We start from the raw sequence: 14,648 nt of genomic DNA on the forward strand, positions 1-14,648 counted from the left end.
CTCTCGCATCCTCCATGCCATATGTATATACACATGCACATACACTCACACAGGTGTGCTCATTTTGGATTTGTACTACTGTCGTTGTGCCTGTCTGGTTCAGAAGTGGGTACAGGACCAAAAGAGGTCAGAAATATTCTCCCAATTTTTCCACATTTGAACTAGGTCTTAAAATGTTATCATTCTTTGATGATAAAGCCTGAAGCATGAGTTTCACAACATTCTTCTTTATTATTTTTATTTCCATTTAGAAGGAACTTCAAAATGGGTATGTCTGAAATACTTAAGTGGGCCTGAAAAAGAAAGCAGAAATGAGAGACAAAAAAATAAGGCCTCTCTTAGCACTCAAGCCAGAGGCCCAGCTTGTCACCTGACTGCAGTGGTTATAAAAAAAAACAACACAGTATCTTTCCAATAATTTCCTATATTTGTTTAACTCAACTTAAGTTGGCTTTCTATTGATTACAGTTCAAAGAGTTCTGGCTAATCCAGAAAGAAAGGATTCATATTTCTGATTGGAGGGAACTGTGATTTTGGTTTCTGAAAGATATCAATTTAAATACCAGATTAATAACTTGATTGGCTTGGTGTTCTTGAGTAAATTATTTGATTTCTCTAAATTTCATATTTATTTTTCATTAAAGAAAAAGAATTAGAAATAACAGTGTCCCATTACCTTTTTTAAAGACTAACATATCACAATGGATGGAAATATGAAACATTAGTTTTCTTTCTCATTCTTATCTAAGTATTCCTAAAAAACAAAAAAAACAAAAAAAAAAAAAAAAAAAAAAAAAAAAAAAAAAAACTGGAACAGAACAGAACACATTGGTGGTAGAGGAGAAATGGAATTAATAATTCTGCATCTTTTTAAATTTTAATGATATAACATTTTTCTCATAAGTTGACAAGCACCATGACTATGCTCCCAATGATAACAATATTGTTTACTTAAAATTAAATGTCACTGGCTGTGAGTTCCAATAAAAGATTGAAAATATCTTATTTAGATAAAATTAAATGTCACTGGGTGCAAGTTCCAATAAAGGATTGAAGAGATCATGTTTAGATAAACAGAAGTCTGTAAAATGATTTTCTAAATGAACCAGCAATAAGCAATGAAAGAAAATATCGCCCTTCAAAAAAAGGAATATCTATAATATTTTAGAATCAGAACATTTCAACGTTGTAGTGAATGAATGGTCATCAGTCCCAACTTTCAGGTTTGTGAAGTGACCTCTCATATTAGCATTCTGTTTTCTAATGATGACTTACAGAGTGACCTGGTGTATTTCCTTTAATCCCCCTTTTACCTTTCTGCCCTGTATCCTCAGAATAGAGATAAAAAAATGTACCATCACCTGCCACAAAGGAGATGGTAAAATTAATGAGCTGGTGTGGCAATTCTTTGCCAGACAAGGCTGTGTAAAAAATGAGGGAGGAAGCTCCAACGAGCACCTGGCTTGGAAGCAGGAAAAGGCAAGATAATTTATTACAGTGGAGTGTTAGAAATGGATAAAAAGCCTTTGTTTGATGACAGAAAAAAAAATCTTTTTTTTTTTTTTTAGATAGCAGGACACTCATTTGTGGGCATCATGGAGAAAAGGCAGGGACCTTAACAGTGGTTACTGTAAACTGTTATATAATGTCAATTACAGGTCACAGGTCATATCAGCTTACCTCAGCACTTCATTTTACAGTGTGAAAATCCTTCCTCATACTTGAGCTCAGTTCAGGCTCTGGCAGTTTGAGTAATAAGTAGGTCGAGAATTAAAGCCTCATTATTTTACAGGGCTTATACACTTTGTTCAAAATCATAAACAGTGAGCACTGGAGCAGGTCTCAAAGCCAAGCCTACCAGATCCAGCCCAGTTTTATCAAAACTCCATGCTGCCTCCACCTGATCAGGTGAGGCAGCCTTTTTATGAAAGAACCCCTAAGATGAAGTATGTGTAGTATTCTTTCTTCACCACGTCAGTCTTTTTTTTTCTCTTAATTTTCTTTATTACTTTCCTATTTCTGTTTAATTCATATTTGTTCCTGTGGCTATTCACACTTTTTACATTTTTCTCTACTTTGAAGGTATATTTTTATTTTTATGTATTTATTTGGAGACAGTCTTACTCTGTTGCCCAGGCTGTAGTGAAGTGGTGAGATCTTGGCTCACTGCAACCTTCACCTTCCGGGTGCAAGTGATTCTTGTGCCTCAGCCTCCCAGTTAGCTGGGATTACAGGTGTTTGCCCCCACACCAGGCTAATTTTTGTATTTTTTGTAGGGCCAGGGTTTTCACCATGTTGGCCAGGCTGGTCTCAAACTCCTGGCCTAAAGTTTTCCACCCTCTCAGCCTCCCAAAGCTCTGTGATACAAGTGTGAGCCATCATGTCTAGCCTGAAGGTGTATTTTAAAGTATTTTAATTGACACAGCACCAGTGGTTTTTTGCAACAGTCCTGTAATGGAAAAACTCAATCTTCAGCACCATTTACCTGTGAGAGAACTGATATGCAGAGGTATTCCAGGATCATGCTGGGGATAACTTGAAGTATTAGGACCAATTTCCCACATACATGAGGGCAACCAGAGCCTTGGTGCCTTTCACTGTTTTAGAGCCTTGATTTAAGAAAACTATGTTCAAAGCCAGGTAGCAGGCTATGAATCTATTTAAATTCATTCATCCACCCATTTATCAATACACATTTCTGTCCAACAAAGGTTGTTGTTTTTGACCATGACATTACAGAGGTTAAAAAGATCCAGCAATCTCTGCTGTTAAAGAGCCATGTTTTACAAGATAGATACTTTGTTGGATACTACAGGATAAATATGAAGAATGAACCCCCTCTTTTTTTTTTTTTTAGCATAGTAAATCCCTTGTGGGTAAGATGAACAGATGCAAGCATAAACAAGGAGAACAGTAAAGTTCAGAAGTCAGGTCTTGGTATCAAAGGACTTATGCTCTGGCATTATCTAACTGTATAACTTTGGGCAAGTTATCCTACCTGAACCGGTTGGCAGAGAAAATAACATTGGGTGGTGGTGTACAGCAGGGAGTGGTATTTTGCACAACTACCAAATTAAATGCTATGAACGTTTAGTTCTTCTATTGTTTTCAAAACTCTACCAGCTTTCTCACTATTTTTTGGTAATCTGCATTTTCTTATAGCTTCTCCTGAAACTTGTGGTTCTAGAAAACTAGTTTATTTTTTTTAATGGTAACTTTCTGATGTACATTATATATATATATATATATATATATATATATATATATATGATCTTTGTTTCTTTTTTCTTCAATGTCTTATAGATGATTGTTTTATGAAAATGAAAAGCAGCTAGATCTTTTGCAGAAGGCTTAAAAGTAATTTTCATTTGCTTTGTTGAAATTATTTAGACTTCTGAATTTAATGTGGTCTTAATTGATATTCCCTAGAAACAGACCTGGATACAGGAATTCAGATTTATATCATTGCTTGAGGGTGTCTTCTACTGGGAAAACCTGCAGAGTAAGAGGAAGTGATGGTCTAATGATAGTAAAGGGGAAGTGGCTAAGTGAGGACCCTGCATTAGGTAAAGCCTAGTCCAGTGGGTCTCCAAGTGTGGTTCCCAGACCAGCATCATTGATATCAACCAGGAACTTGAAATCTCAATATATTTACTTCATTTTATACCAAGCAGTGAGATTTCTGGATCATATGGTAGTTCTATTTTTTAGCTTTCGAGGAAATTTCATACTGTTCTTCATAGTGGTTGCCACAAATTGCATTTCTGTCAACAGAAATGTTTTCCAGTCACCACTTACTGAACAGACTGCCTCTTTTCCTCAATATATGTTCTTGGTAGCTTTGTCAAAAATGGATACACTCTATATGTGTGGATTATTTTTTCTGGGTTATCTATTCTCTTCCCTTGGTCTGTGCATCTGTTTTTATCCCAATACCACGCTGTCTTGGTTATTATATCTCTGTTGTATAATCTGAAGTTAGGCAATGTGATTCCTTCAGCTGAATTCCTTTTGCTTAAGATGGTTCTGTCTATTCTGGGTCTTTTGTGCTTCCATAAAAATTTTAGGATTGTTTTTTCTATTTATGTGAAGAATGTAATTGGTATTTTGATAGGGACTGCATTGAATCTATGGATTGCTTTGGGTAGTATTGACATTGTGACAATGTTGACAATATTGATTCTTCCAGTTCATAAACATGGAATTTTTTTATTGTTTTGTGTCCTCTTCAATTTCTTTCATCATTGTTTTATAACACCATTGTCATCATTGTAGAGATTTTTTTACTTATTTGGTTAATTCCTAGTCATTTAATTTTAATTTTATTTGAGGATATTCTGACCACAATGGAATGAAATTCAAAGTTAAAAGTGGAAGAATTTGGGAAGCTCACTATTATGTGAAAACTAAAGAAGACACTCTTAAATAGTCAACAGGTTAAAAAAGAAATTAAAGGGGACATTAAAAATTGTTTAGAATTAATAAAATGAAGACATAATTTACTAAAATTTTCAAGATTTAGCTAAAGCAGTGCGTAGAGGTAAATTTATAGATCATATGTCTATACATAAAAAAAAAATCTCAAATTAGTAACCTAACCTTCCACCTTGACAACAAAAAAGGAATAACATGCCAAACCTAAAGGAGGCAGGGAGAAGGAAATAATAAAAATTAGAGTGAAAATTAATGAATACAGAATAGAAAATAATAGAGAAAAATCAAAAAAACCAAAAGCTGGCTCATTAAGAATATAAAATATTGACAAATCTTGAGCTAGAGTTACCAAAAAAAAAAAAAAAAAAAAAAAAAAAAAAAAAAAAAAAAAAAAAAAAAAAAAAAAAAAAAAAAGGGAATACTTAGATTACCAGAATTGAAAAATGAAAGCATATCCAACACTATCAGCCTTATAGAAATAAAATAATTTTAAAGGAATACTATAAACAATTATATGCCAAGAAATTAGATAACTTACATGTAGTGTACAAATTCATATAAAGGTACAAATGGCCAAAAGTGACACAAGAAGAGACAGACAACTTGAATAGACCAATAACAATGAAGAAATTTAATTAGAAATCAAAAAATGACTGACAAAGGAAAAGACCAGACCTGGATGGTGTCACTGCTGAATTACAGAAAATATTTAGAGAAGAAATAATAGCAATTTTTCACACACTCTTCCAAAAAATACCAATGAAGGGACCATTTACCAGACCATTACCTTGAAACCAAGGCCAGACAAAGACATCACGAGGGAACTATAGACCAGTATATTTTGTGAATATGGATACAGAAACTGAAAAAGTGAACGTTAGAAAAACAAATTCAGCAATATGTAGAAAGAATTGTACACTATGACCAAGAAGACTATATCCCAGGAATTCAGGGTTCATTCAACATCTGTAAATAATGTAATAACCCATATGAATAGAATAAAAACAAAAATCATGATCATTTCAATAGACATTATAAAAAGCATTTGACATTATTGAACACTTTTTCATGATTAAAAAAAATCAACAAAATAAGAACAGAAGGGAGTGTCCTCAACCTGATAAAGGACATTGACCAAAGCAACCCACAGTTAAATCATAATGAGCAAAGGCTGGATGCTTTCACCCCAATATCCAAAAGAACACAAAACTACACCCACCACTTTCATTCAACATCATAAAGTCCTAGCCAAGGAAATTAGGCAAGAAAAAGAAGTAAAAGCCATCTAGAGAGTAAAGGAAGAAACAAAACAATCTCTGTTTGTAGATTACATAATCTTAAATATAGAAAACCCTAAAGAATTCACTAAGAACTATTAGGACTGATAAATGTGTTTACTAAGGCTGTAGGGTACAAGATCCATATACAAAAATTACCTGCAGTGTTATTCACTTGTATTCAATAATGTGAAAACAAAGTTAAGAATACAATTCTCCCTGTGTCCATGTGTTCTCATTGTTCAACACCCGCCTATGAGTGAGAACATGCGGTGTTTGATCTTCTGCTCTTCTGTCAGTTTGCTGAGAATGATGGTTTCCAGGTTCATCCATGTCCCTACAAAGGACCCAAACTCATCGTTTTTGATGGCTGCATAATATTCCATGGTGTATATGTGCCATATTTTCCCTGTCTAGTCTGTCAATGATGGGCATTTGTGTTGGTTCCAGGTCTTTGCTATTGTAAACAGTGCTGCAATGAACATTCATGTGCATGTGTCCTTGTAGTAGAACGATTTGTAATTCTTTGGATATATACCCAGTAATGGGATTGCTGGGAGGGGAACACTACACACTGGGGTCAGTTGGGGGGAAATAGGGGAGGGACGGTGGGGGGTGGGGAGCTGGGGAGAGATAGCAAGGGGAGAAATGCCAGATGTAGGTGATGGAGAGGAAGGCAGCAAATCACACTGCCACGTGTGTACCTATGCAACAATTTTGCATGTTCTTCACATGTACCCCAAAACCTAAAATGCAATAAAATAAATAAATGGAAAAAAAAAGAATACAATTCTATTTATACTAGCATCAAAAAAAAGAAAGGGAAAGGAAGGAAGGAAGGAAGGAATGAAGAAAGGAAGGAAGGAAAAAGAATATTGTAAAAGCCATCATTCCTGTAATCCCTATAATCCCAGTGCTTTGAGAAACCAAGTTGGGAGGATAACTTGAAGCCAAAAGTTAGGGGTGACCCTGAGCAACAGAGCAAGACCCTGTCTCAAAAAAAAAAAAAAAAAAAAAAAAAAAAAAAAAAAAAGCTGATTGCGGTGATACATGCCTAAAGTCCCAACCACTAGGGAGACTGAGGTGGGATTTCTTGAACCCAGGAGTTGGAGGCTATAGTGAGCTATGATTGCACTACTGCATTCCAACCTAAGTGACAGAGAGACCCTGTAACAAATAATGTAACAAAGGAAGCATAAAACTTAAATTCTGAAAGTCACAAAACTTTGTTGAAATAAATTTTAAAGATCTAAATAAATAAAAAAAATATATGTTCAAGAATCAGGAGACTTGGACAATAGTTCTCAGATATATCTGCACATTGAGTGCAATCCATGTCAGAATTCAACTTCGCAGTTTTTTTTTTTTTTTTTTTTAAAATTGCCATTCTGATTCTACCATTCATATGGAACTATAAGGGATGTAGAATTGCCTAAACAATCCTGAAAAAGATAAACAAAGTGAAAGATTCATGTGTCTCAAGTTCAAAACCAACTACACTGTCACAGTAATCAAGATACTGTAGTACTGACACAAGGACAGACGTAAACAACAGGATATAATTGAAAGTTTAAAAACAAACGCATATATCTGTGATCAGTTATTTTTGACAAAGGTGGCAATACCATACAATGGGCAAAAATGATCTTTTCAACAAATGGTGCTGAGACAACTGGATAGTCACACATAAAAGAACAAAGTTGAACTCTTACCTCACACCATGTACAAAAATCAGCTTAGGATAGATCAAAGATCTAAACATAAGAGATAAAGGCTGAGCATGGTGGCTTATGTCCGTAATCCCAGCACTTTGGGAGGCCGAAGCACGCAGACAACTTGAAGCCAGGAGTTCCAGAGCAGCCTAAACAACATGACGAAACACTGTCTCTACTAAAAGTACAAAAATTAGCTGAGTGTGGGGGTGCATGCCCGTAATCCCAGCTACTCACGAGGCTGAGGCAGAATAATCACTTGAATTCATGAGGTAGAGGTTGCAGTGAGCTGAGATCATGCCACAGCACTCCAGCCTTAGCAACAGAGCAAAACTCTGTCTCAAAATAAATAAATAAATTATAAATAAATGTAAGAGCTAAAAATATAAAACTCTTAGAAGAAAACATAGGATTAAATCTTGATGACTTTGAATTTGTAAAAGGATGCTTATATATGACACAGTAACTAAGAGCAACACAATTAAAAACTAGGTAACTTGTACTTTATTACAATTAAAAAGTGTATTTCAAATAACAACATAGACAAAGTGAAAAGACAGCAAGCAGAATGAGAGAAAATATTTGCAAGTCATGTATCTGCTAAGAGACTTGGCTATATTCAACACCCTTTTATGACATAAATACTCAACAAGCTAGGAATAGAAGTTAACTGATATGTATGTACATATATGTATCTATATCTACATATATCTACATCTATCTATCTATCTATCTGTATAGAGAATAGACATAACTCAAAAATAAAAAAGGTAACCCAAATAAAAATGAGCAAAGGATCTTTTATCATTATTATTATATTTTAAGCTCTGGGGTACATGTGCAAAACATGCAGGTTTGTTACATAGGTATACACATGCCATGGTGGTTTGCGGCATCCAATACCCCATCATATACGTTAGGTATTCTCCTACTGCTATCCCTCCTCTATCTCCTGGTGCCCTGCTGTCCCTCCCCTAGTCCCCCACTCCCTGACAGGCCCGAGTGTGTGATGTTCTCCTTCCTGTGCCCATGTGTTCTCCTTGTTCAACTCCCACTTATGAGTGAGAACATGTGGTGTTTGGAGCAAAGATCTTAATAGATATTTCTTTCAAGAAGATTTTTAAATGTTTAATAAGCACACAAGAAGATGGTTGATACAGTCATCAGGAAAATGCAAATCAAAACTACAGTGATATACTCATGTACACCCACTAGGATGGCTAGAATTAAAAAGTCATATAATGACAAGAGTTGATGAGTACGTGGAGAAATCAGGACTCTTATACACTGCGGAAGAGAAGGTGGAATGTTTTGCAGATACTTTGAAATGTGATCTGGCTGTTCATCAAATGGTTAAAGGTAGAGTTACCATGGAATCCAGCAATTTCACTAGTAGGTACATACCTAAGATAAATAAAAACAGATATCTACACAAACACTGGTACATGAATTTTTATAGCTCCATTATTCATAATAATTATAAGGTGGGAGCAACTCCAATGTCCATCAGTAAAAAATGGCTAATGTATTTCCATACAATTTAATAGTATTCCACTATACAAGGAAACAAAGTTTAATAAATGCTACAACTTAGATACTGAAATGTTATGCTAAATGAAAGAATCCAGTCCCAGAAGTCCACATATTATATAATCCCATTTATAAGAAATTTCAAAATAGGAAAATCTACAGAGACAGGAAGGTGGGTTTGTGGTTGCTCAGGCTGGTTAGCCTGAGGGATAAGGCAGTGATAGCTAAAGTATATGGGGTTGCTTTTTGAAATGATGTAAATATTTGTGAACATACTAAAAACAATTGAATTGTATAAAAGTTTGAATTGTAGTATATTGTATGTGACTCCTAATAAGTCTGTTAAAATAACAATTTAAAAATCAATTGACCACAAATATTTGCATTTATTTCAGTGTTCTTTATTCTATTCTATAGATATGTGTAGCTATACATATATCAGCATACTCTGTGTTGCTTATGGTAGTTTTATAAAGAGTTTTGAAATTATGAAGTATAAATCTCCAACTTTCTTCTTTATTTTCAAGATTGTTTTAACTATTGTGGGTCCTTTGGGATTCCACTTCTATTTTAGAATCAGTTTGGCAATATCTGCAAAGACACAAAAGACAGTTGGAATGTTGATAGGCATAATGCCGGATCTATATTTCATTTTGAGGAGTCTTACCATCTAAAATATGAAGTCTTTGAATCAGTGAAGCAAGATTGATTCCTTTTTAAGCCTAACTTTATGCAACATTTTGTAGCTTTCAATGTACAAGTAAATTAGTCCATTTTACATTGCTATAAAGAACTATCAGAAACTGGGTAATTTGTAAAGAAAAGAGGTTTAATTGACTCACAGTTCTACATTGCTGGATAGATGTCAGGAAACTTACAATCACGGAGGAAGGCGAAGAAGAAGCACGCACCTTCTTTACAAGGCGGCAGGAGAGAGAGATAGGGGGAGCTGTCAAACACTTTTAAACAGTCAGATCTCCTGAGAACTCACTCACTGTCATGAGAACAGCATGGGGGAAAATGTCTGCACGATCCAATCACCTTCCACCAAGTCCCTTCCTCAACACATGGGGATTACAATTCAAGATGAGATTTGGGTGGAGACACAGAGCCAAACTGTATCAGCAAGTCTCATACTTCTTTCATTAAGTGTCATGTATTCTATTTTTATGCTTCTATAAATAATTATTTCTTTTATTTTTAAACTGTTCACTGCTCTGCTAATAGCATTCTAATATCCACCCAGGGTGGTTACTGTAAGCATTCCTTCTTTGCCTGTACAGTGTCCCACAGTTACTCTTGTAAGAGAGGTTTAGGAAGACTTCAATTCCTTCTCTCAACTTCAACTCTGTCATTTTGTCGGGTCACACCATCTTCGTGGAAATCTTCCTTTTCTTAACTTCTTTAGATTGCTAATTCATTGGATGACCTGACCTGCTTAGCATTTTGTTTCTTCTTAAATTACCTTTTCAGAAGCTTCTGTAGGAGGCATCAATCACAGCTGAGGACCAGTTCTATCAGATTCTGGCATGGAACTCCATTTTCAATGAAAAAATCCTAAGTTGCTTTTGGTCGCTCATTTTAAAAATAACCAACTGGAAATTTTAAATTTGTTTTTCCCTTAAGTGCATGCTGAAACTAAACTTTACAAAATATGACCATAAAAAAGAAACAAATTGAAAACAAATCAACCACAGAGATTTGAAAAGTAATCATGCTTTGGAAAAATGTAACACTATCTAATAAATATTCAATTAAACTACAAAAGGCTTTTTTAAAAGTTCCTGAGGTATTCAGTAAAGTATTCAATATTTCATGTGATCTCAATCAAATGTATCAACTATAAAATCCTTGAAACATTGTAGACAAGAATGTTAAGCATTCTTATCCCTGATAATAAGATTTTGGATTTTTTATTTTTATTCTATGTTTTTACAGTGAAATATAGAAACAATGTTGTTGGATTAATAGTCTAACATACCTCTTACCGCTATTCACGCAGACCATAGAAACATGCATATTTATGCAAAGCTTAGAAGAATAATCTTTGCAAGGAAAGCTATTATGTCCACTGGCTTCAGCATTCCCAGTTCATTTTATATGCACTTTCTACTAACTGATGCTCAAGAAAATGGGTGTCACAGGATTTAGAACAGATTGCAGAAAAACAAACAGAACTTCTGCATAAAATATATTATAAATAAAAATTAATTATCTTGGAGAATCTTCTTCACATTTACTGTATATATTGACACACCAAATGAGACCAAGTTGAACAAAATAAATGCTAATTAAGAGAACACAGTTGAATTTTTAATGCCAGTTTTAAAAAATAAAAACTAATGAGTTAAAGGAATTAGTAAGAACTAGTAATTTATTTTTAAATAGTGCAAAATGATATAACAGAAGATTAAATTACTGTAAATGAACAATATTTCTAATTCCCAATACAAAGGAAATAAATGTTCCCATTTTCTAGGAAACTATTAGGTCTTGACAGTGAATAATTCTTTTACCAAAATATCTACATTTTATGTTGACATGTTACATTTTTGGTCCTTTCCTCTAATACATACATGACTCTATTTTTTGTCACTTAATTTTGGGTCATAACTAGCAACTGGAAGATTTCATCTTTTAAGTGTGTAAGAATGCAGGGCATTTTCACCAGGGCTTACTACAAGAATAAGTAGTTCTGCTGAGGTGTTAAGAGCAAGCAGACTTGAGCTAGGATATTTAGCCTGTAAAATAACTAGTGGAACAGTAGCTGTGTTCCGAAAGTGAAGAGTTGATCTATTGGTGAAAGATGTGTTTTGTTATCTGGAGCATCATCAGAAAATAGAGAAAAGCACCAATGGACAAAGTTAAAAGCATCAATGGATAACAGCATCAAAGGATAAAGGTAGAAAAGCATCAATGGATAAAGGCCCTCTACCTTTATGCATTGATGCTTTTCTCTATTTTGGTTCATACTAAGGAAAAACTGTCGGATAATTGAGCATGACTGAAGTGGAATTGCATGGAGGCAGCCAATTGCCTCTCCTTGGGGGCCTTTGTTTTTGCAAATGCTTAGTATCTGCTGAGCTAGAGTGCTAACTCAGGGATTAAGTGACAGATGGAAGGTTGGAATAAAGGAGTGGTTTCAAAACTGTAGGTCACAACACATTGTATGACATGAAATCAAATTAATAGATCCTGACCAGCATTTTAAAAATGAATATTATAAATTTGTTTTTACTCAACATTTTGACAAAAGTCATTCATGCTTCTTGCAGAAAATATGTAAATACAGGTAAATCAAAAGAAAAAATAATTGAGAGACTATTGTAAAGACCATAATCTTACCATTTTATTGTTTTATATAATTTTTCTACACATTTTTTTCTGCGAACAGACATTTAAATACGTTTATTGACTATATATGTATGTGTTCATATTAAATTTACATTTAGATATATTGGTGCAATCATTTTTCCTCACTCATTTGAAGGGCTGTAATTGGTCTATAAGACATTTTATTTTAATTATTTTCATCATCTGTTTAAAAAAAGTTTTATAGATACATTATAGTTGTATATGCATATGGAGTATAGGTGATGTTCTCATATAAACATATAATGTAAATAAATTAATGCCATGTTGGCAATAGTGTGACAGGCTTTATGCTTTGTATCCTTGGTACATTATTTTGTATAGGACTTAGAAACCATGGTGAAGTAAATATAATTATGCCCAATGTATAGATGAGGGCTCTGAGGATTACAAAGATTAAGAAAGTTATCAAGACCAAATATCTAGTGTGTGATCTGGAATTGGAATGGACATAGTGCTAGAGATTTCCATTTAGATCAAAACATTTGTAGAAAATTGTATATAGATCAGTTATCATGGATCAGAAACTGGATTTATTCTCAATACCTGGGTACCAAAGTTGAACTTGTTTGCTGAGGTTTCCATCATCTGGAAATCAAAATATTTAATAATTATCCTACCTTTGCCTCTAGCCCGGTGTGGGACATAAGTCATTTTATCTCTATGGGTCTCCTTCTATTAAAATTTTAATAGTATAATTACTAACATAGGAAAAATTATCCTTTGTAGTATTCATTTTCATGAGTTTGGCCCTATTTATGATCTCAACCACAGTTCAGATATGGAAAAGTTTCATTACTCACCTCCTATATTTCTTCATGTCTCTTTGTAGTCAACCATTTTCCCATCTTCAATCTAGTAACCACTGAACTCTTCTCTTTCCCTGCAGTTCTTCCAATGCAAGAATGTGATAAAAATCACATTATACAGAATTATACTCTCAATAATATTTTGTATTTGGCTTTTTTTACTTAGCCGAATCCATTGTCTCCTGTATATTAACATGCTTTCTCATGTATCAGTAATTTGTTCCATTTCATGCTGAATGGTCTTCCATTATATAGATATACCAATGTTTGTTTACCCATGTATTGCCTGGGGAACACTTGGGTGGCTTCCATTTTTAACACATATAACCACCACATTTGTTTTTAAATCAGCAATATATGGGAGTTCTGGTAGTTCTTCAACTTCAACAATGATTGAAATTGTCAGGTTGTGTTTTCTTTTTCATTTTAACCAGTATGATAGATGTGCAGGGGTGGCTTAGTCTTGTTTTAATTTGTGATTCTCTAATAAACAATGATGAATATTTTTTCATGTTCTTAGTTTTCATCCATATATCTTCTTTGGTGAAGATTTTGTTAATATTTTTTCTCCATTTTTAAAGGGCGTTTTGTTTTCTTATTGTTGAATTTTTGCAGTTCTTTATGGAAATCCTTTATCAGATATGTAATTTGTTTTTTTTTCAAGTCTTTGGCCTGTTTTTTTCTCTCTGAACAGTGTCTTTAGAAGACCAGAAGTTATTAATTTTACTGAAGTACAGTATACCAGTTTTTCTTTCATGTTATTTGCCTGTTTTATATAGAGAGAAATTTTTGCTGAACTCAGAGTTGAAGATAATTTCTTCTATGGTTTACTCTAAAAGGTAAACATTTGGGGGGTTTATATTTAGGTTTATAACACAATTTTAATTATTTTTGGCATAAAGTGTAAGACATAGATTGCAATTCATTTATTTAGAATAGGGGTATTTATTTATTCCAACATCATTTGTTGAAAAGACTCTCAGTTTTCCACTGAATTGCTTTTACAACTTTATAGAAAAGTGATTGTTTACATATATGGCTCTATTTTGGGACTCTATTCTGTTGCATTCATTTGTATGTTCAGTACTCAAATATAATAAATATAATAAAAATACAGAAATAGGAAGAAAAGGGAATGAGAAGAGAAATAAATGTATAAGCATACATCATTCCTGGCAAAAATAAATGTTACTTAATGAAAGTTCTTGTTCAGTTAAAAGACTGTGTACATCTGTTTATTAGATGTACACACTCTTCATCAAAACTCAATACTTTTGAATTTTCCATCACAAATGTGAAATTATTGAATTAGTTTTGTCCTTCTGTGCTGCTTTAAAATCCAACCGACCTAAGTGTAGACCACAAATATATATATGTGTGTGTGTGTGTGTTTGTGTGAGTGTGTGTGTGTTTGTGTGAGTGTGTGTGTGCGTGTGTGTTTGTGTGAGTGTGTGTTTGTGTGAGTGTGTGTGTGTTTGTGTGAGTGTGTGTTTGTGTGCGTGTGTGTTTGTGTG

This window comes from Cebus imitator, unplaced genomic scaffold (genome assembly GCF_001604975.1).
Source record: "Cebus imitator isolate Cc_AM_T3 unplaced genomic scaffold, Cebus_imitator-1.0 Scaffold21, whole genome shotgun sequence".
NCBI lineage: Eukaryota > Metazoa > Chordata > Mammalia > Primates > Cebidae > Cebus > Cebus imitator.